The 13,670-nt window shown below is 46.9% G+C and overlaps 1 protein-coding gene across 3 annotated transcripts in view; it reads left to right on the plus strand.

Annotated features, from left to right (window-relative positions):
* Positions 1–1,094: 1,094 nt before the first annotated feature.
* Positions 1,095–13,670, plus strand: part of LOC111868951 (dystroglycan) — a 147,466-nt gene continuing 134,890 nt past the window's right edge. For all 3 annotated transcript variants that reach the window (XM_023860081.2, XM_023860078.2, XM_023860080.2), the window contains exon 1: positions 1,095–1,245. The gene's annotated coding sequence lies outside the window, so the exon portion shown is untranslated. The remainder of the gene's footprint in view (positions 1,246–13,670) is intronic.

The raw sequence follows: 13,670 nt of genomic DNA on the forward strand, positions 1-13,670 counted from the left end.
ACTCTACACTTTTACTTTTCACATTTCTTTAAGTCTCCACCATATCGAAGTGCATCTCTATGATGTCTCTAAGCCTAACAGTTCTATACATCTCTATGACGTCTCTAAGCCTAACAGTTCTATACATCTCTATGACGTCTCTAAGCCTAGCAGTTCTGTACATCTCTCTGATGTCTCTAAGCCTAACAGTTCTATACATCTCTATGATGTCTCTAAGCCTAGCAGTTCTATACATCTCTATGACGTCTCTAAGCCTAGCAGTTCTATACATCTGTATGATGTCTCCAAGCCTAACAGTTCTATACATCTCTATGATGTCTCTGAGCCTAACAGTTCTATACATCTCTATGACATCTCTAAGCCTAACAGTTCTATACATCTCTATGACGTCTCTAAGCCTAGCAGTTCTATACATCTCTATGACGTCTCTAAGCCTAGCAGTTCTATACATCTGTATGATGTCTCCAAGCCTAACAGTTCTATACATCTCTATGATGTCTCTGAGCCTAACAGTTCTATACATCTCTATGACATCTCTAAGCCTAACAGTTCTATACATCTCTATGACCTCTCTAAGCCTAGCAGTTCTATACATCTCTATGACGTCTCTAAGCCTAACAGTTCTATACATCTCTGTGAGGTTTATATTTTACAACATACTTAATTTTTCTGTGACCATTTTTCACGAAATCGATGAAATCCTATTTGAGCCTATAATGGATAGTTATGAAGCTAAGGTAAATTCTCTCAAGAGCTTTTAGTATAGACGTTCAATAATAAATTTCTCCCAAAACTTCCATTGGTTTTGTGACCTTTGCCGAACACAAAACATTAATTCCATCAAATGAGTTACTCTTATTTCCATACTGTTCGTTATTTACGATTTAGTTTAAGAGCATAACAGACAAATCACACAGGACAGACACATTAATGTTTTGACACACACACACAACAATTAAGTAACTGAACAACTTGGCATGCATGTGTCAACGCTCACTTCCTCGTAGTTCCGGAAGGTGCTAACAGATGTCATGGCAGTTCCAACTCAATTACGTGCTCGTGGCCGCTCGTGGCGGCAGGCGGCGTTCGCCATTTTTGGAGTGACCATCAGCAGACAAGCTGGGAGGGGTTTAGAATGAAGGTTGCTCTCAGTTAGGTAGGTGTTATTGTGTGTTTTATACAGAAGAAATATCGCTGGCATAGTCGCATTAACTGTCGCCACTACTTGTCCTCGTCACATATCAGGTGAGTAGTACTTTACTGTTTCCATGAAGACAGATATTATGCGAACACTTTCCATGGTAAGGCCCTATGTTTTCCATACATGCTTATTTTGTCTCTGGCAACTGTGTTACAAATAACTGTCGTAGGGTCAAGGTACTGTGACTATATTTAGACAAACATCACGAGGAGTGTGCCAGTGAACGTCATTTATGTTGAAGACGAGGTATTTAATCATTTGCTTATCACTTGACCACGAGGGTTGTGGATCACAGCCGTATTGATTAATACCGCGCTGCATAGGTTTTCATTGCTGTATTGATGGTGTTTAACTCAATCTCCCGTTACATGTTAGGGGAGGTCGTCTAACCAACAATGTATGTTTAAGAGAGTTGGAATAAATTTGAAAAGTTAGTGAAGTGATGTCTTGGCGCGGTATGCAACCGGCACGTGTGCATGAATACGGTACAGAAGTGTAACAACAGTTCTTGTGTTATTTTAGCGTTATTTCAGAGAAGTGGAAATACCGACATGAGGGAAAAATAATTTCTGCTTACTTGGAGCTTAATGTTATTAACCTTATTTGAGAGTGATGTGTGCCTCCGCCATGTTATATGTGTAGAGGGTGTTTTAGAACAGGGTGATAAGGAGAATATTTGGACTGAAAGGGATGAAATAATAGGAGGCTGGAGAAAATTGAGGAGCTTCATAACTTGTACTCTTCGGCAGATATAATCCGAATGATCAGGTCAAGGAGCATGTCTAGGGTATGTAGCACGCATGTGGAGAAGAGAAATGCATATAGGATTTTGGTAAGGAAGCCAGGAAGAAAGAGACAACTAGGAAGACCTAAGCGTAGTTGAGAGGGTAATGGATGTTAAGAGAAATTAGGTGGGGTGGTATGGACTGGATTGATGTGGCTCAAGATTGTGTCGAGTGGCAGGCTCTTATGAACACAGTAATGAACCTCTGGGTTCCAATTTTTTGGGAGGAAAATTCTTAAATATCTGAGCAACTGGTGGCTTGTACTTAGTTATTTGGTTCATTTATTTTGTTGCTTGTTTATGATTATTTGGCAACGCTGTATAGCGTCGAAATACGAGGTCTGTTCGGAGATTAACCTCCGACGGGATGTTAAGAAAACAAGCAATGAGAAAAAAAATTGTATGCAAGAAAATACGTACATACTTAAGCCACGTTGCTCTTAATCCTGATTATTTATTCGCCCATTTTTGAACATTCAACACCATTGTCATACAGTTCCTTCACTCATTACATTTTGGCCGTAAACAGCTCATAATTCACGACGGATTTCCGCAGTACCCATGCTTTTACCACGAAAAAGGCGGTTAACATTACGAGTTTCGCAGCTGGCGGGATTGTCAATCGCAAGACACATGATAACTCACTCTATAGAGGCAAGAACAAACACTAGGTGACCAGTTATATGATGGGTTACAAGGCAAGGAGTCATGTGACGTTACCTCGCATGCGCGAGCTCTCAACCTCTCCTACTTTAGTTGCCTAAAATTAACGGAGGTTACGTGCCGAGTACCCCATGCATTTGCACTTTATCAGAAGTGGAATTTAAGATTATGTTATCTACGCCGTTTATCGAAAACGAAATTGACGATGGGATTTACGAAAATATTATCTGCACTGTCGTTCAGAGAGTTGTTTTCAGAGGGGGAGAGTCTGTGTGAACTAATTAGAGGTGCAGGGAAATAAGGAAACAGGCGCCCTTCTTAAGGGCTTCGCTTTCATGGCTTTGTGTTAAAGCACAGTGTCAGTCTCTTACTATGCATCATGCAAGACTCGCGTATCGAGCCATGTCTGTTATGTCACAGGGGTGCAGTCACCCCCACCAGACGGGGTGTTGACCTCAAGTTCTGTCGGCACACGACCGTGTGAGAGACAGCGAACCTGTTTCTAGGTTAGCGGACGTCTTTCGGTGGCTGCCTCGTGTTACCTGTCTCTCTCCCATCCTCGAACACACGCACGCACATAACACACGGTTGTCTGTGACTCACACCGTAGTAACCGGAAATGTTGATGAGGTTTTTATGTTTTAAAGACCCTGCGAAGCGGCAACTCCTCAGATTCATATTTTGGCGTCCCTTGGTTTAGATCTCTCTAGTGATATCGACTGTTCTACTGGAAGTTTCTCATGAGTTCCGTGAGGCCCCCAGGACAAATCCAGGGACAGTTCCTTCTCAATAGGACATGATCGCCTGCTTGCATATGGCTTCCAGTTCAGTGTCAACCATCATCCAACAATTAGACGCAGTGTAGTCTCACTTACTGACGGCGTTGTTAAATAAGCAACCTGAGCAGGGCCGGGATAGCACAGTCGGTATAGCTGCTGGCTACGAGTTGGACGACCAAGGAGTTGGAGTTCGAGTCTCGGCAGGGTCACGAATTTTCACTTCTCCACGTCGTCCAGACCGGCTCTGGGGCCTACCCCAATGGGTACCGGAGGCGATTTCTCCGGGGGTGGAGCTAGAGCGGCAGGGGCGTGAAGCTGACCATTCACCAACTAGTGCCGATGTCAGGAAAATGTGGATCTATACATCTACTCCCCCATAAACGTTCATGGCGTAGTGCTTAAAGTAGTTAAGCACAGGGAGAACTTTCCTCAGGCCTACACGGCGTTAGACGCAGAGGACGGTAATCTGCATAGTCATGACCTCGTGAAGGTGAAATCTTGTTCGCTGCGGCATAATGAAGTAAGTGCAAGTAACGTGGCCATTTGGCAAGCAACTGATACGAGGCGGTAAAGCGTGGTTTCTCCGTTGTCAATAGTGTCCATGCATAATTTGGCAGGTCGGTACGCAGGGTTTCGTATAGCTGATTTCGGAAACTGTAACTGGAGCCGGCGAAACTTTTCGTGGCATTTTTCTGGCTGTACAGGAATATTTTACGGCTTACTGTAGGTGTAGAGAGGCTGTAAAGCTATTCAGGTTCCTGCTGTCACCGTACAGCCTGATAGGGACCTGCAACAGTGTGCATAACTGCGCTTTTCGTGACTGTACAGGAAGATTGTGTAGTTTACTGTAGGTGCAGAGAGGCTGTAAAGCTATTCAGGTTCCTGCTGTCACCGTACAGCATGATAGGGACCTGCAACAGTGTGCAGAAGTGCACTTTCCTGCTCTCATCATAGTTTCCTTTACGCTCCTTGTTTCGCTTTTCATTTCTGCCAGCGCTTTTCTTTCCCTATATATTTTTTTTACTCGCTCCCCTTATTTACCTACTTCCCTGTCTGTATATGTAACGTTCCAGTCTTCTCGTTCCCGACAATATTTGCCCTCCATTTTTCCCTTTATGTAGCGTTTTACGTCACTTGGGATTCTCTGCTGTAGACGTTACGTAAAGCGTGTTAGCCACAGTCTCTAAGTAAACATGCTCTGTTCCCAGCCTTATCAGCGCGACACGCCTGCCCGCCCATTCCCTTCATTCGACTCCACAGCATCCTGGGCAGTGATGGAGCGTACCACTTGAGGTCTCCGAGTCCTGGTACATTTTGCCTTTGTGTCATGGACAGCAGTCCCACAGTTCTGTTTGTCAGATAATGCTGTCCCGCCATAGTAAAGACATACGTGCTTTCGCCGTTTCTAAGAAGTGTATATTTCTAGTTAAGTACAGGATAGCTCAGTCGGTATAGGGACGGGCTACGGCCTGGACATCTTGTGTTCGATTCCCGGCAGGGGCAACATTTTTCTCCTCACAGCATCCAGAACGGCTCTGGGACCCACCCAGGATCCTGTCCAATGATTACAGTTTTTTTCCCGGGCGTGACTCTGGCCGGTCAACTCTCTCTGATGTCAAGACCACCATTTCTCCATATGTCATAATGACATAATGCTTAATGAATTAAGCACACGGACAACTTTACTTTTTTAGTATTATATTCAGTGGCGGCTCGTAGCTAAAATTATTGGGGGTGCTGCAGTTCCGCAGTGACTATACGCGGGCCGCCCCTGATTATATTTAATCTGTAGTGGGAGTTCGTATTTTGGAGACATTATATCCCCCCCAGCCGGTCGGAAGTCCCAACAGTGGAACGCATAAACCTTATCGCAGGGCTTTATTGCATGTTCGGTGAAACTCTGTGACCGCCCTCGAAATGCGAATCCGACGAGGTTCGTGAGTGCGTCCTTTTCAGTCGTATGGAACTTGGAAAGTCCCAGAAAGACGATTTGTTACGACGGCAATGGTGGTGGTGGTGGTGGTGGTGACGACGACGACGAATATAATGTTATGTAGATCAGTGGTTCTCAACCTTTGTCAGACCGCGGCCCGGTAAATTTTTTTTTTTTTTTTGTATGAGACCGCGGCTCGGCGGTTGAGAAACACTGATCTAGAGATACTCATTTTCGCGCAGACGCTGTAGCGCAGGTTGACAACACCTCGGCAGAAACACCGCTGCTTTCATTGCTACCGTTACCTGGCCCTGTTGTAACTCACTTAGTTTCTCATTTGGTTTCCATGGAAACGACAGACCGATAAAACACTTGCTGATTCGATTAATTATATACAGATAAAACCCGTTGGGAAAACGGCCTGGGAGTAAAGCTCACAACTCACCATCTAGTACCGAGGTCAAGAATGGTGGAGCTATACCTGCATTCCCCTGTACGCCATCGTAGTGTCGTACTTAATTAAGCACGGGGACAACTTAGTCTGTGACTAAGCAGCAGCCACTGTACCAGAGCATTTACGTTGTTATTCTCGACAGTGGCCGAGAATTGAAGAATTTGAATTAGCAAATTCCGGACTGTTACATACCGCCGTTGTTATTGTCTGATATTTTCCGACGTTCATACTTCCGCAGGCTCCCACCTGACCCAGTGGCTTCTCCCAATCCTCCCTCCAGTCTGTTACCCATAAGTTCCCACCCCAAGTTGTTATTCTCAGTTCGGCTCTTCAAGTTTTGTTACTACGAGGTAAGACGACGTTCTGATTGCAAAACGGCACTTCCATTTCGACCTATCCTCTTCCCGTTGTTCACAGCACAGCACAGATTTTGATGATGAAACCAAGAAATAGGGGCACTATGCTACAAGCCGGAAGGTGGAGAGTTCGACTCCCAATGAGGTAATTGGAATTTCAGTTGACCTAACCCTTCTAGCCGCACAATGACCCTGGGGTCGACTCAGACTCTTTAACAGACATGCGCACCAGGAATCTCCCTGGGGGTAGAGGGCTGCCGGCATGTAAGGCTGACAACCGTACCGCCGTCTGTGAGCCGACTGTCTAGAAAATGTGGGAACCTCGACGTCTCAGAACCCTATGGGCCTTCATGGCCTGTTTTTTTATTCGCGTAGTGGAGGGTGGAGTCCAGCTGGGTCCACTCTCCACGTCGGCGACAGTTTGACTTATTGTATCTGCCCGCTATGAATTAAGATTGGCGGGTAAACCTCCCCGCGTGTAGCCCTGCTGTGGAGATGCGTGGCAGTGCAGAGTAACGGCCTCGCTTTCTTGTTCTCTTTGTGATGGTCTCGACCTTCAGTTGAACTGCGACTCGACGTTGATGAAGATAATGGGAGATTGTAATGAACGGAGAGTGGTGCGGTGCGGGTTGCGGAACCTGTGGATCGGGCTCCACATCGTCCAAAAAGGGCTGTCTTCTGTGTATGCGGTACACAGGTAGAAGGGCCGGAGGGTCAAGCAGACCACTCACCTCAAGCTGAGAATGCATCCTGCACCCCTCCATGTACTTCATTGAGTAGGTGATTAAAAAGAGTTCAGCTGTCCCGCCCGTACTTCACACAAACCGGTTAGTGCTGTTGGACAGCTGCTCGCTGCGTGTTGTGGGTGGGTACCAGTGTTTCGGATGAACATGATGCCTCCATCTTCAGGGTTCGAGTAGTATTGTGGTCTCCCGGTTGTGACATGGTGTAGTCTTATGTGTAGATAGTGTTTCCGATGAACATGATGCCTCCATCTTCAGGGTTCGAGTAGTATTGTAGTCTCCTGATTGTGACATGGTGTAGTCTTATGTGTGGATACCAGCGTTTCGGATGAACATGATGCCTCCATCTTCAGGGTTCGAGTAGTATTGTGGTCTCCCGGTTGTGACATGGTGTAGTCTTATGTGTGGATAGCAGTGTTTCCGATGAACATGATGCCTCCATCTTCAGGGTTCGAGTAGTATTGTGGTCTCCCGGTTGTGACATGGTGTAGTCTTATGTGTGGATACCAGTGTTTCGGGTGAACATGATGCCTAAATCTTCAAGGTCGATCCAGAAGATGGAGGTAATGTGGCCCTCAAAGTGGTGTCCGTCCGCGGATTGCGGTTTCCAGCTCTGATCAGTACGGTTCATGCTGTAGCAGCACCGGAACAAAGTAGCTGTGTGCTAGATAAGTATGCTGTTGTGTAGTCAGTTAACGACGCAGTCATTAGCGTCGGCAAAATATTTTATGTGTAAAATAATATCTGTGTGGCTACGTCATAACTTGTGTGAGCAACCGCACGGAAATGTGCGTTGTGGCGATTTTGGCCGCCCTCATGTGATGGAAGCAGAGTTTAGTGACACTCTAGTTATGACGTAACGGCATACGTCACTATCCCACGATAATACGACCTCACAGATGCTTCTAGACACAGTACAGGATCGAATTAGTGCATGGTAGTTAATGGTGAATTTGAAGAGATATGGAGGGAAGTGGTCGTTGCCTAATTTGCAACTATTATGGAATTTTCCTGGAGGAACTGAGGAAAACGGTGATAAGATGGTGTGTGTCCCAGCGAGATTCGAAGAGGAATCTCCGAAACGGCAGATAAGCTCTTCCACTTGGGCCAACTTGTTCGGGTTCAGAATATCGCGTGTTCTTTGTTAAGCAAAGCAGTGTGCACTTCATCGTGTAGGGTGTGTAGTGTCCGCTGTATCGGCCTGTCCGTCCGTTTAGGATATGTGGCCACTGTTTCCGAAAGCTGCCCGCCCGCCGGCCTTATCTGATGTAACTGTATTGCCTCTGGAATGTCAAATATAGTAACAGCAAACACATCCATGCCCCCCCCCCTAGGAATATTGATATTAACTCTGCGGTGGCGTGATTGGTTGAGACACCATACTACAAGCCAGAAGGCCGCGGATTCCATTCCCGATGAGATCATTTAATTTTTTCATTTGGCCTAATTCTTCCTACCGCACCATGTCCCTGGGATCGACTCAACCTCTAACAGAAATGAGCACCAGGAATCTTCCTGGGGTTAAAGTGCGGCTGGCGCGTAAGGCCGACAGCCTCATTGCTATCTGTGAGACGACTTTCTGAAAATGTGGGAGCCTCGACGTCTAATATCCCTATGGGCCTTCACGGCCTGTTACAGAGATAGCTTTACCTTGAAGATAATGTTGCTTCTCAAGAAGCTGCTGGGCGAGACACGTTGGAGGGCGGGTGGGGGCTGTGCGGTGCCACATCTACAGACAGACGAGTATTCCATTTCGAAATTTCTGGTTATGAGGGAGGTGACTGTCTCCTGGGAAGTTCTGATAGATCGTTACAGACGTGCCCTGCTCCCATGACGATGGCAGCATGTTTCCCTGAAACGCAGTCAGCTATGTGCAAGGCTACACGGCAGGCTGCAGCCATACCTCGGACTCGACATTTAACGTGTTCCCGAAAGCGGGGCGTACATCGAGCCCATTATAACATGGGACATACAGGGTTACGTTCCTGGGGCTCGAGTAAATTAATGTTTTGCTTGATTAATTGAGCACGACACCATGAAGGCGTATGGGGGGGGTGGATGTATAGGCCCACGTATTTTTGACATAGGTACTAGATTGAGGTGAGTGGTCAGCTTCACTCTAGTGACAAGACACTGTAGGAATGGGGCTCCATTCCACGGCTTGTCCAGTGGTATTCTTTTCTTCACAGTGCCTCAACTGGCTCTGGGGCCCACTCATCCCCCTGTCGGCTAACGGGGGTGCAAAGGTTAAGAATGCATGGAGGCATATGTCCACGCTCCCATTCTTAAATGAGCATATTTACAGTAAGGGTGAGAAGAGCCTGAAACCGGAATGTGGGAACAATAGACGAGTGGAATTCACCGTTAGATGCTGTGCGCGAGACGAGACCAGCTGCGGGGCAAAGTGCTCGTCAAGAACTCTGCGATGTCGGTCCGTCAATTACTCATACGGGGCGACGGCATTAGTTAGCCTTGTCAGCGTGTCTGATGGCAAACAGGACATCAGGCTTCCCCATTCATGAGGAAGGAAAGCTGACATTCCGTTTCAGTTTGCAGAAGAAGCAAAACAGAGCTGTAATTCCATGTGTCAGCAGTAGCCTACGTGTTTCTTCGTGTTAACTTCCTTCATAATGCCTGTGAAGTAGATGTAGTTACGGTGTGTAGCACTCAGAAGGCAGGTATTCCGTGTCAAGAATATGATCGAGGACACGTCATGATCTGACTAGGCAACCGTACAGATAAAAAAGGCCTGCGTTTTCAACGAGATCTCCGGTGTATGTTGGAAATGTACGTAGTAACGATGACGTAACGGTCTAGGTCACGAGAAAAATAGAAAGTAGTGACTTTGTAATGATGACTTAGCTAACCACGTCACTTTCTGATGATGACGTCACTTCACAGTTTAAAGGTAGTTCAGTTGAGCAGATTGCTTGAAGCTAGTGTAAGGTGTAATTTTCGTCTGAAACACCTGAAGAGATTCCAGCAAAGTTCTTCACTTCAACTAATTAAACACCGGGAAACTGAGAAGTAATGTTTTGTGGGATGAGATGCCGTGCAGTCCGATAGAAAGTCGACGTTTCGGAGGGACGTATTGCCTCAGTCTTGAGGGTCGAAGAGTAAGCGAAGCAAGCGGCATGCAGAGTGAACCTAGTCAAGATAAGGAAGAGGGGCAAGAAATAACGCAGAAGAGCAAAGAGAGGGCTAAAGGAACACTTGCTGCTGCGGCTTCTTGTTTATTGCTTGGTTAGCATGTTGTCACATGTTTGAGTGTGACTGTAGACAGGGTTTGGATTGGTAATCGGATTAATTGAACACACGAAGCTACAAATAACTACAACAGTCTCAACGAGTTACACAATCCAAAGGTCACTGTAACTACAGCACATATAAAGTCTTCTCTATCTTCCCTAACCGTTGCCCGGTAATTGCTTCCAACTTCGGACGTTCCCCTACTTTGGGTTCCCGAACTATCCCCGGCCTCAGCTACAGCAACTCTCGACTGACTGACTGACTGACTCTCACGAACTGCCCTGTCGGCAACACCTGGGCACGGATCGCACATAAAACACCGTTCCTTTTTTGCTGTTTCCAATTGTTGCCGTGCAAACATGCTTGTTTGCTGAGTAACGGCTGTTGTATAACTGCTTCCCCTGTCGTTGCCTAGCAACGGGTCTACGTTACACAATAACATCAATCGTGATGCTGGAGGCAGTACGTTCTGCTGGACTAGACGGCGTCACAACCAAGAAGGCAGCGCTCTCCGTAGTATCCGCTTCGCGAGCCTAAATGCGGCTCCAGGAACCTGATTTTTTATGCTCTGTTATCCGTTTGTTCACCGCTGTCGGTTCTGTAGCATTGAGCGTGCAGCTTTGTGGGTTTCCTTTTTTAGTTTCTTCGATGCGAACTCTTTTTGTCCCCACTTTCAGTGCATTTTTTTCTTGTTTTTATAATTCGTGTCCTCTCATGATAATTAAGCTAGGCGGTCCTGTCATATTTATAGGTACTGAAATTCGCCTTGGGGGAATGAATAAGGTCACGAAGGACCTCGAGGATATTCTATTTACCGGTCGAGACTGTGACCCAGTTACGCCCCCCCTCCACAGAAAAAAAAATCTCCGTGTCGTAAGAACAAATGTGTTCAAAGACGTATGCGTCTATTACTGGCTCTGCAGCCCTTGTGGACCTTGGCCGCTTTTTCGGTTTCTTAATCTGTACGCAGTCGGTAGCACTCCTTGGACGGGGGATCAGCCCGTCAGAAGGCCGCTACCTACATAACAACATGAACACAGAATAAACGCACACAATATAGTCAACCATGCCTTGAATGGGATTGGAACCCACGCATCTAGTGTTCGAGTGAACGAAGACGGTTCGTGCCTTAGTCCGCGCGGCAATTGTGATCGGCTCCGAAGTCTTGTAAAACAAACAAAAACATAATCCGTAATTTTAGTCCGCAAGCAAACTGTACCGACCGAGCGACCGCCGCTTGTCGGCGCAGTTTTTAGTGCCAACTTTTGCGGATAGAGGGTGTCGCGTGGTCAGCGCAACGAATTCCCACGGCCGTTAATTTCGGGTTTCTAGACCGGAGCCGCTGTTTCCTTGAAATAGCTCCTCAGTTATCATCACGAGGCTGAGTGGACCCCGTTCCAGACCGACTACTTCGAAAAAATCTGATAGCGCCGGGAATCGAACCCGGACCTCTGGATCTGTGGCCAGGAACGCTGACCACTAGACCACAGAGGCGGTCCGAAGTCTTGTAAAAGTAACGTAAAAAATGTCCCTCCGCTTAACTAATTAAGCACTACGCCATGAAGGCGTATGGGGTAGTGGACGTCGGCACTAGTTGGAGGTGAGTGATCAGCTTCACGCTCCAGCCGCTTTACACCCGGGGAAAGAGCCCGCGGTACCCATTGGATAGGAGGCTGGGTGGGCCCCAGAGCCGGTCTGGAAGACATGGAGAAGCGGAAATTTTTGACCCTACCGGGACTCGAACTCCGACCCCTCGCTCAGCCATTATCAGGTTGCTATTGGGGACCTAACTACTCATTCCTGCTACGTCAGCACCGAGACGCGAACATTCCAGTCCATCGTAACTAATTGCGTGCAGCAGTCTTTGCGAAGACATCGCACAGCTGAACAAGACATTTTCTTGCCTTTTGTGGGACCCGGAGGTTCATTACCGTGTTCACAAGAGCCCAGCACTGGTCCCTATACTGAGCCAGATCAATCCAGTACACATAGTGCCATATTATTTCTTTAAAATAAAATTTAATATCATCCTCCCGTATATCTCGAGGTCTTCCTGGTGGTCTCTTCAGGATTTCCTACCAGAACTTTGCATGCATTTTTTCTTTATCGCATGCCTGCTGCGTTCCATTACGAGTTTGTTATTTAAACGACGATAATGCAGAGTGAGTTAGGATTTTTTTAAACTCGCTTGGGGAGCAATTAGTCGCCGTGCTGTAGCGTAGCGCTGCATATACTCCTTTCATTATGTACTAATTTCATAAGTCTCTGAGGCATTCTAAACGTAATTTCAGCTTGTGAACAGTGGCCATTTTGTCCCCTCGGAATGATTAACAGTGCTGTTGCATGAAAGCGTCCATTCTGTGGGACGTACTTGTAAAGTGTGGAAAGTATAGGATGCTCGTAAGTTTGTATCCCTCTCGACGTGACGTCAGCAGCCGCGTTTATCGCCAGATCCGATGACGCGAGTTGATTTCTTTGCATCCTTCGAATCTCGCCTCTTTCCCCCTTCCTTCTCTTATTTTGTTAAATTTCTTTCTTGTTAGTTCTTGTGTTCTTTTATGTTTTATTTCTCGTTTATGTTGTATGTTATTTTACGAGGCTGTTAGTATCTATCTGCCGACAGCACCTTAAAATAACTGACGAAGAACAGACATGCCGAGCTCCTTTCTAGATGTCTTAAGCTCAGCGTCCCCGTGGGAGGAACCGGCATAGGAATAGGCAAAATTGAGTCCTGCATGGGGGAATGGAGGTATAGCTCCATGCGTTCGTAACCTTGCCACTAGGTGGAAAGAAGATGTCAGCTTCATGCATCGGCCGCATTACTCCCGCAAAGAACACGTATAGAGGTAAGGTACAGTTGTCCTTGCTTCATTAATTAAGCACTATGCCAGGAAGACATATGGGCGAGTGGAGGTATAGATCCACCTTTCTTGACCTCGGCACTGGATAGAGGTGAATGGTGATCTTCACATCCCGGGGAAATTAACCCCGGTACCTATTGGTTAGGAGACAGGGTAGGCCTTGGGGCCATTGTGGGCTTTGTGAAGAAAAGAAAATCATGCTCCTACTTGGAATCGAACCCTGGCACTGAACGACAAAGAGCCCTTATACCCACTAGATAGGAGACTGGATGGGTCCAGAGCCACTGGACGGCCCGGACGCTGTGGCAAGGAGAAACGTTTCCGCCTCTGCCGAGAATCGATGCCAGATTTTCCGGTCCTGCGCCTCGTCGCCCTCCATGTCTAGAAATAAGCCATAACTGCCCTCGCCAGACATCTCCTTACCTCCATAGCCCCTCTGTTTCCATTAACCGTGGGAATAGTCACGCTATCCAGGTTTTCGGGTGTGTAGTTTGGAACAGGGCCCTCGTTATAATTGCGATGGGTGGAAGCAGATAGATTTGAATTGTGCTTCCGACTCCTAGGGCAGCGATTTGCAAGGAACGGACTTTTGAGGGCTCAGCGAACAAATTGGGGGGGGGGGGGGACGGGGGGGAGGCGGTCACAAA

This window comes from Cryptotermes secundus, unplaced genomic scaffold, assembly GCF_002891405.2.
Source record: "Cryptotermes secundus unplaced genomic scaffold, Csec_1.0 scaffold1090, whole genome shotgun sequence".
Taxonomy (NCBI): Eukaryota; Metazoa; Arthropoda; class Insecta; order Blattodea; family Kalotermitidae; genus Cryptotermes; species Cryptotermes secundus.